This window comes from Phyllobates terribilis, unplaced genomic scaffold, assembly GCF_046119375.1.
Source record: "Phyllobates terribilis strain yellow unplaced genomic scaffold, ASM4611937v1 Scaffold_118__1_contigs__length_5260490, whole genome shotgun sequence".
In the NCBI taxonomy this organism is placed as follows: domain Eukaryota; kingdom Metazoa; phylum Chordata; class Amphibia; order Anura; family Dendrobatidae; genus Phyllobates; species Phyllobates terribilis.
Window position 1 is genome coordinate 2,236,574 of NW_027362878.1, and position 13,964 is coordinate 2,250,537.

Sequence of the window (13,964 nt, forward strand, 5' to 3'; positions counted from 1 at the left end):
AGAGCAATGGGAGTATTCTGAAGCATTTTTAAACGTCAGCAGAATTCCGAGAACAATGGAAGAGTTCCAAAGCATTAATAAACATCAGCGGAATTCCGAGAACAATGGAAGAGTTCCGAACCATTTTTAAACGTCAGCAGAATTCCGAGAACAATTGAAGAGTTCGGAACCATTTTTAAACGACAGCAGAATTCCGAGAACAATGGAAGAGTTCCGAAGCATTTATAAACATCAGTAAAATTCCGAGAACAATGGAAGAGGTCCGAAGCATTTTTAAACTTCAGCGGAATACCGAGAAAAATCGAAGAGGCCCGAAGCATTTTTACACTACAGCGGAATTCCGAGAGCAATGAAAGTGTTCTGAAGCATTTTTAAATGCCAGCAGAATTCCGAGAACAATGGAAGAGTTCCAAAGCATTAATAAACGTCAGCAGAATTCCGAGAACAAAGGAAAAGTTCCGAAGCATTTTTAAATGTCAGCGGAATTCTGAGAACAATGGAAGAGTTCCGAAGCATTTTTAGACTTCAGCGGAATTCTGAGAACAAAGGAAGGGTTCGGATGCATTTTTAAACTTCAGCAGAATTCCGAGAGCAATGAAAAAGTTCAAAAGCATATTTAAACTTCAGCGGAATTCCGAGAACAATGGAAGAGTTCCAAACCATTTTTAAACGCCAGCAGAATTCTGAGAACAATGGAAGAGTTCCGAAGCATTTTTAAATGTCAGCAAAATTCCGAGAACAATGGAAGAGGTCCGAAGCATTTTTAAACTTCAGCAGAATACCGAGAACAATGGAAGAGTTCCGAAGCATTTTTAAACTTCAGCGGAATTCCGAGAACAATGGGAGTGTTCTGAAGCATTTTTAAACGTCAGCAGAATTCCGAGAACAATGGAAGAGTTCCAAAGCATTTATAAACGTCAGCAGAATTCCACTTACTATGGGAAAGTTCCAAAGCATTTTTAAATGTCAGCTTAATTCCGAGAACAATGGAAAAGTTCCGAACAATTTTTAAACGTCAGCAGAATTCCGAGAACAATGGAAGAGTTCGGAACCATTTTTAAACGCCAGCAAAATTCCGAGAACAATGGAAAAGTTCCGAAGCATTTTTAAACTTCAGCAAAATTCTGAGTACAATGGAAAAGTTCCAAAGCATTTTTAAATTTCACCAGAATTCCGAGAGCAGTGGAAAAGTTCCAAAGCATTTTTAAATGTCAGCTTAATTCCGAGAACAATGGGAGAGTTCCGAAGCATTTTTAAACTTCAGCGGAATTCCGAGAACAATGGACGAGTTTGGAAGCATTTTTAAACTTCAGCAGAATTCCGAGAACAATGGAAGAGTTCCAAAGCATTTTTAAACTACAGCAGAATTCTGAGAATTATTGAAGAGTTCTGAACCATTTTTAAATGTCTGCAGAATTCCGAGAACAATGGAAGAGTTCGGAACCATTTTTAAACGCCAGCAGAATTCCGAGAACAATGGAAGAGTTCCGAAGCATTTTTAAACTTCAGCGGAATTCCGAGAACAATGGAAGAGTTCGGAATCATTTTTAAATGTCAGCAGAATTCCGAGAACAATGGAAGAGTTCCGAAGCATTTTTAAATTTCAGCAGAATTCCGAGTACAATAGAAAAGTTCCAAAGCATTTTTAAACTTCAGCAGAATTCTGAGATCAATGGAAGAGTTCCAAAGCATTTTTAAACTTCAGCAGAATTCAGATAGCAATGGAAAAGTTCAAAAGCATTTCTAAACTTCAGCAGAATTCCCAGAACAATGGAAGAGTTCCAAGGCATTTTTAAACTACAGCAGAATTCTGAGAATAATTGAATAGTTCCGAACCATTTTTAAACGTCAGCAGAATACCGAGAACAATGGAAGAGTTCGGAACCATTTTTAAACGCCAGCAGAATTCCGAGAACAATGGAAGAGTTCCGAAGCATTTTTAAACATCAGCAAAATTCCGAGAACAATGGAAGAGTTCCAAAGCATAAATAAACGTCAGCAGAATTTCGAGAACAAAGGAAAAGTTCCGAAGCATTTTTAAACTTCAACGGAATTCCGAGAACAATGGATGCGTTCGGAAGCATTTTTAAACTTCAGCAGAATTTCGAGAACAATGGAAGAGTTCCACAGCATTTTTTAACTACAGCAGAATTCTGAGAATTATTGAAGAGTTCCGAACCATTTTTAAATGTCAGCAAAATTCCTAGAACAATGGAAGAGTTCCGAAGCATTTTTAAACATCAATAAAATTCCGAGAACAATGGAAGAGGTCCGAAGGATTTTTAAACTTCAGCGGAATACCGAGAAAAATTGAAGAGTTCCGAAGCATTTTTACACAACAGCGGAATTCCGAGAGCAAAGAAAGTGTTCTGAAGCATTTTTAAATGCCAGCAGAATTCCAAGAACAATGGAAGAGTTCCAAAGCATTAATAAACGTCAGCAGAATTCCGAGAACAAAGGAAAAGTTCCGAAGCATTTCTAAATGTCAGCGGAATTCTGAGAACAATGGAAGAGTTCTGAAGCATTTTTAGACTTCAGCGGAATTCTGAGAACAATGGAAGAGTTCGGATGCATTTTTAAACTTCAGCAGAATTCCGAGAGCATTGGAAAAGTTCAAAAGCATTTTTAAACTTCAGCGGAATTCCGAGAACAATGGAAGAGTTCCAAACCATTTTTAAACGCCAGCAGAATTCTAAGAACAATGGAAGAGTTCCGAAGCATTTTTAAATGTCAGCAAAATTCCGAGAACAATGGAAGAGGTCCGAAGCATTTTTAAACTTCATCAGAATACCGAGAACAATGGAAGAGTTCTGAAGCATTTTTAAACTTCAGCGGAATTCCGAGAACAATGGGAGTGTTCTGAAGCATTTTTAAACGTCAGCAGTATTCCGAGAACAATGAAAGAGTTCCAAAGCATTTATAAACGTCAGCAGAATTCCAATGACAATGGGAAAGTTCCAAAGCATTTTTAAATGCCAGCTTAATTACGAGAACAATGGAAGAGTTCCGAAGCATTTTTAAACTTCAGCGGAATTCCGGGAACAGTGGACGAGTTCGGAAGCATTTTTAAACTTCAGCAGAATTCCGAGAACAATGGAAGAGTTCCATACATTTTTAAACTACAGCAGAATTCTGAGAATTATTGAAGAGTTCCGAACCATTTTTAAACGTCAGCAGAATTCCGAGAACAATGGAAGAGTTCGGAACCATTTTTAAACGCCAGCAAAATTCCGAGAACAATGGAAAAGCTCCGAAGCATTTTTAAACTTCAGCAGAATTCTGAGTACAATGGAAAAGTTCCAAAGCATTTTTAAACTTCACCAGAATTCCGAGAGCAATGGAAAAGTTCCAAAGCAATTTTAAATGTCAGCTTAATTCCGAGAACAATGGAAGAGTTCGGAACCATTTTTAAACGCCAGCAGAATTCCGAGAACAATGGAAGAGTTCCGAAGCATTTTTAAATTTCAGTGGAATTCCGAGAACAATGGGAGTGTTCTAAAGCATTTTTAAACGTCAGCAGAATTCTGAGAACAATGGAAGTGTTCCAAAGCATTTATAAACGTCAGCAGAATTCCGAGAACAATGGAAAAGCTCCGAAGCATTTTTAAATGTCAGCGGAATTCCGAGAACAATGGAAGAGTTCTGAAGCATTTTTATACATCAGCAAAATTCCGAGAACAATGGAAGAGGTCCGAAGCATTTTTAAACTTCAGCAGAATACCGAGAACAATGGAAGAGTTCGAAAGCATTTATAAACGTCAGCAGAATTCCGAGAGCAATGGGAAAGTTCCAAAGCATTTTTAAATATCAGCTTAATTCCGAGAACAATGGAAGAGTTCCGAACCATTTTTAAACTTCAGCGGAATTCCGAGAACAATGGAAGCGTTCGGAAGCATTTTTAAACTTCAGCAGAATTTCAAGAACAATGGAAGAGTTCCAAAGCATTTTTAAACTACAGCAGAATTCTGAGAATTATTGAAGAGTTCCGAACCATTTTTAAATGTCAGCAGAATTCCGAGAACAATGGAAGAGTTCGGAACCATTTTTAAACGCCAGCAGAATTCCGAGAACAATGGAAGAGTTCTGAAGCATTTTTAGACTTCAGCGGAATTCTGAGAACAATGGAAGAGTTCGGATGCATTTTTAAACTTCAGCAGAATTCCGAGAGCAATGGAAAAGTTCAAAAGCATTTTTAAACTTCAGCGGAATTCCGAGAACAATGGAAGAGTTCCAAACCATTTTTAAACGCCAGCAAAATTCTAAGAACAATGGAAGAGTTCCGAAGCATTTTTAAATGTCAGCAAAATTCTGAGAACAATGGAAGAGGTCCGAAGCATTTTTAAACTTCATCAGAATACCGAGAACAATGGAAGAGTTCTGAAGCATTTTTAAACTTCAGCGGAATTCCGAGAACAATGGGAGTGTTCTGAAGCATTTTTAAACGTCAGCAGTATTCCGAGAACAATGAAAGAGTTCCAAAGCATTTATAAACGTCAGCAGAATTCCAATGACAATGGGAAAGTTCCAAAGCATTTTTAAATGCCAGCTTAATTACGAGAACAATGGAAGAGTTCCGAAGCATTTTTAAACTTCAGCGGAATTCCGGGAACAGTGGACGAGTTCGGAAGCATTTTTAAACTTCAGCAGAATTCCGAGAACAATGGAAGAGTTCCATACATTTTTAAACTACAGCAGAATTCTGAGAATTATTGAAGAGTTCCGAACCATTTTTAAACGTCAGCAGAATTCCGAGAACAATGGAAGAGTTCGGAACCATTTTTAAACGCCAGCAAAATTCCGAGAACAATGGAAAAGCTCCGAAGCATTTTTAAACTTCAGCAGAATTCTGAGTACAATGGAAAAGTTCCAAAGCATTTTTAAACTTCACCAGAATTCCGAGAGCAATGGAAAAGTTCCAAAGCAATTTTAAATGTCAGCTTAATTCCGAGAACAATGGAAGAGTTCGGAACCATTTTTAAACGCCAGCAGAATTCCGAGAACAATGGAAGAGTTCCGAAGCATTTTTAAATTTCAGTGGAATTCCGAGAACAATGGGAGTGTTCTAAAGCATTTTTAAACGTCAGCAGAATTCTGAGAACAATGGAAGTGTTCCAAAGCATTTATAAACGTCAGCAGAATTCCGAGAACAATGGAAAAGCTCCGAAGCATTTTTAAATGTCAGCGGAATTCCGAGAACAATGGAAGAGTTCTGAAGCATTTTTATACATCAGCAAAATTCCGAGAACAATGGAAGAGGTCCGAAGCATTTTTAAACTTCAGCAGAATACCGAGAACAATGGAAGAGTTCCAAAGCATTTATAAACGTCAGCAGAATTCCGAGAACAATGGGAAAGTTCCAAAGCATTTTTAAATATCAGCTTAATTCCGAGAACAATGGAAGAGTTCCGAACCATTTTTAAACTTCAGCGGAATTCCGAGAACAATGGAAGCGTTCGGAAGCATTTTTAAACTTCAGCAGAATTTCGAGAACAATGGAAGAGTTCCAAAGCATTTTTAAACTACAGCAGAATTCTGAGAATTATTGAAGAGTTCCGAACCATTTTTAAATGTCAGCAGAATTCCGAGAACAATGGAAGAGTTCGGAACCATTTTTAAACGCCAGCAGAATTCCGAGAACAATGGAAGAGTTCAGAAGCATTTTTAAACTTCAGCGGAATTCCAAGAACAATGGAAGAGTTCGGAAGCATTTTTAAACGTCAGCAGTATTCCGAGAACAGTGGAAGAGTTCCGAAGCATTTTTGAACTTCAGCAGAATTCCGAGTACAATGGAAAAGTTCCAAAGCATTTTTAAACTTCACCAGTATTCCGAGAGCAATGGAAAAGTTCAAAAGCATTTTTAAACTTCAGCGGAATACCGAGAACAATGGAAGAGTTCCGAAGCATTTTTAAACTTCAGTGGAATTCCGAGAACAATTGAAGAGTTCCGAACCATTTTTAAACGTCAGCATAATTCCGAGAACAATGGAAGAGTTCCAAAGCATTTATAAACATCAGCAGAATTCCAAGAACAAAGGAAAAGTTCTGAAGCATTTTTAAATGTCAGCGGAATTCCGAGAACAATGGAAGAGTTCCGAACCATTTTTAAACGTTAGCAGAATTCCGAGAACAAAGGAAGAGTTCGGAACCATTTTTAAACGCCAGCAGAATTCCGAGAACAATGGAAGAGTTCCGAAGCATTTTTAAACATCAGTAAAATTCCGAGAACAATGGAAGAGGTCCGAAGCATTTTTAAACTTCAGCGGAATACCGAGAAAAATGGAAGAGTTCCGAAGCATTTTTACACAACAGCGGAATTCCGAGAGCAAAGAAAGTGTTCTGAAGCATTTTTAAACGCCAGCAGAATTCCGAGAACAATGGAAGAGTTCCAAAGCATTAATAAACGTCAGCAGAATTCCGAGAACAAAGGAAAAGTTCCGAAGCATTTTTAAATGTCAGCGGAATTCTGAGAACAATGGAAGAGTTCCGAAGCATTTTTAGACTTCAGCGGAATTCTGAGAACAATGGAAGAGTTCGGATGCATTTTTAAACTTCAGCAGAATTCCGAGAGCAATGGAAAAGTTCAAAAGCATTTTTAAACTTCAGCGGAAATCCGAGAACAATGGAAGAGTTCCAAACCATTTTTAAACGCCAGCAGAATTCTAAGAACAATGGAAGAGTTCCGAAGCATTTTTAAACGTCAGCAGAATTCTGAGAACAATGAAAGAGTTCCAAAGCATTTATAAACGTCAGCAGAATTCCAATGACAATGGGAAAGTTCCAAAGCATTTTTAAATGTCAGCTTAATTCCGAGAACAATGGAAGAGCTCCGAAGCATTTTTAAACTTCAGTGGAATTCCGAGAACAATGGGAGTGTTCTAAAGCATTTTTAAACGTCAGCAGAATTCTGAGAACAATGGAAGAGTGCCAAAGCATTTATAAACGTCAGCAGAATTCCGAGAACATTGGAAAAGCTCCGAAGCATTTTTAAATGTCAGCGGAATTCACAGAACAATGGAAGAGTTCTGAAGCATTTTTATACATCAGCAAAATTCCGAGAACAATGGAAGAGGTCCGAAGCATTTTTAAACTTCAGCGGAATTCCGAGAACAATGGGAGTGTTCTGAAGCATTTATAAATGTCAGCAGAATTCCGAGAACAATGGAAGAGTTCGGAAGCATTTTTAAACGTCAGCAGAATTCCGAGAAGAGTGGTAGAGTTCCGAAGCATTTTTAAACTTCAGCAGAATTCCGAGTACAATGGAAAAGTTCCAAAGCATTTTTAAACTTCACCAGTATTCCGAGAGCAATGGAAAAGTTCAAAAGCATTTTTAAACTTCAGCGGAATACCGAGAACAATGAAAGAGTTCCGAAGCATTTTTAAACTTCAGTGGAATTCCGAGAACAATGGGAGTGTTCTGAAGCATTTTTAAACGTCAGCATAATTCCGAGAACAATGGAAGAGTTCCAAAGCATTTATAAACGTCAGCAGAATTCCGAGAACAATGGGAAAGTTCCAAAGCATTTTTAAATATCAGCTTAATTCCGAGAACAATGGAAGAGTTCCGAACCATTTTTAAACTTCAGCGGAATTCCGAGAACAATGGAAGCGTTCGGAAGCATTTTTAAACTTCAGCAGAATTTCGAGAACAATGGAAGAGTTCCAAAGCATTTTTAAACTACAGCAGAATTCTGAGAATTATTGAAGAGTTCCGAACCATTTTTAAATGTCAGCAGAATTCCGAGAACAATGGAAGAGTTCGGAACCATTTTTAAACGCCAGCAGAATTCCGAGAACAATGGAAGAGTTCAGAAGCATTTTTAAACTTCAGCGGAATTCCAAGAACAATGGAAGAGTTCGGAAGCATTTTTAAACGTCAGCAGTATTCCGAGAACAGTGGAAGAGTTCCGAAGCATTTTTGAACTTCAGCAGAATTCCGAGTACAATGGAAAAGTTCCAAAGCATTTTTAAACTTCACCAGTATTCCGAGAGCAATGGAAAAGTTCAAAAGCATTTTTAAACTTCAGCGGAATACCGAGAACAATGGAAGAGTTCCGAAGCATTTTTAAACTTCAGTGGAATTCCGAGAACAATTGAAGAGTTCCGAACCATTTTTAAACGTCAGCATAATTCCGAGAACAATGGAAGAGTTCCAAAGCATTTATAAACATCAGCAGAATTCCAAGAACAAAGGAAAAGTTCTGAAGCATTTTTAAATGTCAGCGGAATTCCGAGAACAATGGAAGAGTTCCGAACCATTTTTAAACGTTAGCAGAATTCCGAGAACAAAGGAAGAGTTCGGAACCATTTTTAAACGCCAGCAGAATTCCGAGAACAATGGAAGAGTTCCGAAGCATTTTTAAACATCAGTAAAATTCCGAGAACAATGGAAGAGGTCCGAAGCATTTTTAAACTTCAGCGGAATACCGAGAAAAATGGAAGAGTTCCGAAGCATTTTTACACAACAGCGGAATTCCGAGAGCAAAGAAAGTGTTCTGAAGCATTTTTAAACGCCAGCAGAATTCCGAGAACAATGGAAGAGTTCCAAAGCATTAATAAACGTCAGCAGAATTCCGAGAACAAAGGAAAAGTTCCGAAGCATTTTTAAATGTCAGCGGAATTCTGAGAACAATGGAAGAGTTCCGAAGCATTTTTAGACTTCAGCGGAATTCTGAGAACAATGGAAGAGTTCGGATGCATTTTTAAACTTCAGCAGAATTCCGAGAGCAATGGAAAAGTTCAAAAGCATTTTTAAACTTCAGCGGAAATCCGAGAACAATGGAAGAGTTCCAAACCATTTTTAAACGCCAGCAGAATTCTAAGAACAATGGAAGAGTTCCGAAGCATTTTTAAACGTCAGCAGAATTCTGAGAACAATGAAAGAGTTCCAAAGCATTTATAAACGTCAGCAGAATTCCAATGACAATGGGAAAGTTCCAAAGCATTTTTAAATGTCAGCTTAATTCCGAGAACAATGGAAGAGCTCCGAAGCATTTTTAAACTTCAGTGGAATTCCGAGAACAATGGGAGTGTTCTAAAGCATTTTTAAACGTCAGCAGAATTCTGAGAACAATGGAAGAGTGCCAAAGCATTTATAAACGTCAGCAGAATTCCGAGAACATTGGAAAAGCTCCGAAGCATTTTTAAATGTCAGCGGAATTCACAGAACAATGGAAGAGTTCTGAAGCATTTTTATACATCAGCAAAATTCCGAGAACAATGGAAGAGGTCCGAAGCATTTTTAAACTTCAGCGGAATTCCGAGAACAATGGGAGTGTTCTGAAGCATTTATAAATGTCAGCAGAATTCCGAGAACAATGGAAGAGTTCGGAAGCATTTTTAAACGTCAGCAGAATTCCGAGAAGAGTGGTAGAGTTCCGAAGCATTTTTAAACTTCAGCAGAATTCCGAGTACAATGGAAAAGTTCCAAAGCATTTTTAAACTTCACCAGTATTCCGAGAGCAATGGAAAAGTTCAAAAGCATTTTTAAACTTCAGCGGAATACCGAGAACAATGAAAGAGTTCCGAAGCATTTTTAAACTTCAGTGGAATTCCGAGAACAATGGGAGTGTTCTGAAGCATTTTTAAACGTCAGCATAATTCCGAGAACAATGGAAGAGTTCCAAAGCATTTATAAACATCAGCAGAATTCCGAGAACAAAGGAAAAGTTCTGAAGCATTTTTAAATGTCAGCGGAATTCCGAGAACAATGGAAGAGTTCCGAACCATTTTTAAACGTCAGCAGAATTCCGAGAACAATGGAAGAGTTTGGAACCATTTTTAAACGCCAGCAGAATTCCGAGAACAGTGGAAGAGTTCCGAAGCATTTTTAAACATCAGTAAAATTCCGAGAACAATGGAAGAGGTCCGAAGCATTTTTAAACTTCAGCGGAATACCGAGAAAAATGGAAGAGTTCCGAAGCATTTTTACACAACAGCGGAATTCCGAGAGCAAAGAAAGTGTTCTGAAGCATTTTTAAACGTCAGCTGAATTCTGAGAACAATGGAAGAGTTCCAAAGCATTAATAAACGTCAGCAGAATTCCGAGAACAAAGGAAAAGTTCCGAAGCATTATTAAATGTCAGCGGAATTTCGAGAACATTGGATGAATTCCGAAGCATTTTTAAACTTCAGCGGAATTCTGAGAACAATGGAAGGGTTCGGAAGCATTTTTAAACTTCAGCAGAATTCTGAGAACAATGGAAGAGTTCCAAAGCATTTTTAAACTTCAGCAGAATTCAGATAGCAATGGAAAAGTTCAAAAGCATTTCTAAACTTCAGCGGAATTCCAAGAACAATGTAAGAGTTCCAAAGCATTTTTAAACTACAGCAGAATTCTGAGAATAATTGAAGAGTTCCGAACCATTTTTAAACGTCAGCAGAATACCGAGAACAATGGAAGAGTTCGGAATCATTTTTAAACGCCAGCAGAATTCCGAGAACAATGGAAGAGGTCCAAAGCATTTTTAAACTTCAGCAGAATACCGAGAAAAATGGAAGAGTTCCGAAGCATTTTTACACTTCAGCGGAATTCCCAGAACAATGGGAGTGTTCTGAAGCATTTTTAAACGTCAACAGAATTCCGAGAACAATGGAAGAGTTCCAAAGCATTTATAAACGTCAGCAGAATTCCGAGAACAATGGGAAAGTTCCAAAGCATTTTTAAATGTCAGCTTAATTCCGAGAACAATGGAAGAGTTCCGAAGCATTTTTAAACTTCAGCGGAATTCCGAGAACAATGGAAGCGTTCGGAAGCATTTTTAAACTTCAGCAGAATTTCGAGAACAATGGAAGAGTTCCAAAGCATTTTTAAACTACAGCAGAATTCTGAGAATTAATGAAGAGTTCTGAACCATTTTTAATTTTCAGCAGAATTCCGAGAACAATGGAAGAGTTCGGAACCATTTTTAAACGCCAGCAGAATTCCGAGAACAATGGAAGAGTTCCAAAGCATTTATAAACGTCAGCAGAATTCCGAGAACAATGGGAAAGTTCCAAAGCATTTTTAAATGTCAGCTTAATTCCGAGAACAATGGAAGAGTTCCGAAGCATTTTTAAACTTCAGCGGAATACCGAGAAAAATGGAAGAGTTCCGAAGCATTGTTACACTTCAGCGGAATTCCGAGAACAATGGAAGAGTTCGGAAGCATTTTTAAACGTCAGCAGAATTCCGAGAACAGTGGAAGAGTTCCGAAGCATTTTTGAACTTCAGCAGAATTCCGAGTACAATGGAAAAGTTCCAAAGCATTTTTAAACTTCACCAGTATTCCGAGAGCAATGGAAAAGTTCAAAAGCATTTTTAAACTTCAGCGGAATACCGAGAACAATGGAAGAGTTCCGAAGCATTTTTAAACTTCAGTGGAATTCCGAGAACAATTGAAGAGTTCCGAACCATTTTTAAACGTCAGCATAATTCCGAGAACAATGGAAGAGTTCCAAAGCATTTATAAACATCAGCAGAATTCCAAGAACAAAGGAAAAGTTCTGAAGCATTTTTAAATGTCAGCGGAATTCCGAGAACAATGGAAGAGTTCCGAACCATTTTTAAACGTCAGCAGAATTCCGAGAACAATGGAAGAGTTCGGAACCATTTTTAAACGCCAGCAGAATTCCGAGAACAATGGAAGAGTTCCGAAGCATTTTTAAACATCAGTAAAATTCCGAGAACAATGGAAGAGGTCCGAAGCATTTTTAAACTTCAGCGGAATACCGAGAAAAATGGAAGAGTTCCGAAGCATTTTTACACAACAGCGGAATTCCGAGAGCAAAGAAAGTGTTCTGAAGCATTTTTAAACGCCAGCAGAATTCCGAGAACAATGGAAGAGTTCCAAAGCATTAATAAACGTCAGCAGAATTCCGAGAACAAAGGAAAAGTTCCGAAGCATTTTTAAATGTCAGCGGAATTCTGAGAACAATGGAAGAGTTCCGAAGCATTTTTAGACTTCAGCGGAATTCTGAGAACAATGGAAGAGTTCGGATGCATTTTTAAACTTCAGCAGAATTCCGAGAGCAATGGAAAAGTTCAAAAGCATTTTTAAACTTCAGCGGAAATCCGAGAACAATGGAAGAGTTCCAAACCATTTTTAAACGCCAGCAGAATTCTAAGAACAATGGAAGAGTTCCGAAGCATTTTTAAACGTCAGCAGAATTCTGAGAACAATGAAAGAGTTCCAAAGCATTTATAAACGTCAGCAGAATTCCAATGACAATGGGAAAGTTCCAAAGCATTTTTAAATGTCAGCTTAATTCCGAGAACAATGGAAGAGCTCCGAAGCATTTTTAAACTTCAGTGGAATTCCGAGAACAATGGGAGTGTTCTAAAGCATTTTTAAACGTCATAAGAATTCTGAGAACAATGGAAGAGTGCCAAAGCATTTATAAACGTCAGCAGAATTCCGAGAACATTGGAAAAGCTCCGAAGCATTTTTAAATGTCAGCGGAATTCCGAGAACAATGGAAGAGTTCTGAAACATTTTTATACATCAGCAAAATTCCGAGAACAATGGAAGAGGTCCGAAGCATTTTTAAACTTCAGCGGAATTCCGAGAACAATGGGAGTGTTCTGAAGCATTTATAAATGTCAGCAGAATTCCGAGAACAATGGAAGAGTTCGGAAGCATTTTTAAACGTCAGCAGAATTCCGAGAACAGTGGTAGAGTTCCGAAGCATTTTTAAACTTCAGCAGAATTCCGAGTTCAATGGAAAAGTTCCAAAGCATTTTTAAACTTCACCAGTATTCCGAGAGCAATGGAAAAGTTCAAAAGCATTTTTAAACTTCAGCGGAATACCGAGAACAATGGAAGAGTTCCGAAGCATTTTTAAACTTCAGTGGAATTCCGAGAACAATGGGAGTGTTCTGAAGCATTTTTAAACGTCAGCATAATTCCGAGAACAATGGAAGAGTTCCAAAGCATTTATAAACATCAGCAGAATTCCGAGAACAAAGGAAAAGTTCTGAAGCATTTTTAAATGTCAGCGGAATTCCGAGAACAATGGAAGAGTTCCGAACCATTTTTAAACGTCAGCAGAATTCCGAGAACAATGGAAGAGTTGGGAACCATTTTTAAACGCCAGCAGAATTCCGAGAACAGTGGAAGAGTTCCGAAGCATTTTTAAACATCAGTAAAATTCCGAGAACAATGGAAGAGGTCCGAAGCATTTTTAAACTTCAGCGGAATACCGAGAAAAATGGAAGAGTTCCGAAGCATTTTTACACAACAGCGGAATTCCGAGAGCAAAGAAAGTGTTCTGAAGCATTTTTAAACGTCAGCTGAATTCTGAGAACAATGGAAGAGTTCCAAAGCATTAATAAACGTCAGCAGAATTCCGAGAACAAAGGAAAAGTTCCGAAGCATTATTAAATGTCAGCGGAATTTCGAGAACAATGGAAGAATTCCGAAGCATTTTTAAACTTCAGCGGAATTCTGAGAACAATGGAAGGGTTCGGAAGCATTTTTAAACTTCAGCAGAATTCTGAGAACAATGGAAGAGTTCCAAAGCATTTTTAAACTTCAGCAGAATTCAGATAGCAATGGAAAAGTTCAAAAGCATTTCTAAACTTCAGCGGAATTCCAAGAACAATGTAAGAGTTCCAAAGCATTTTTAAACTACAGCAGAATTCTGAGAATAATTGAAGAGTTCCGAACCATTTTTAAACGTCAGCAGAATACCGAGAACAATGGAAGAGTTCGGAATCATTTTTAAACGCCAGCAGAATTCCGAGAACAATGGAAGAGGTCCAAAGCATTTTTAAACTTCAGCAGAATACCGAGAAAAATGGAAGAGTTCCGAAGCATTTTTACACTTCAGCGGAATTCCCAGAACAATGGGAGTGTTCTGAAGCATTTTTAAATGTCAACAGAATTCCGAGAACAATGGAAGAGTTCCAAAGCATTTATAAACGTCAGCAGAATTCCGAGAACAATGGGAAAGTTCCAAAGCATTTTTAAATGTCAGCTTAATTCCGA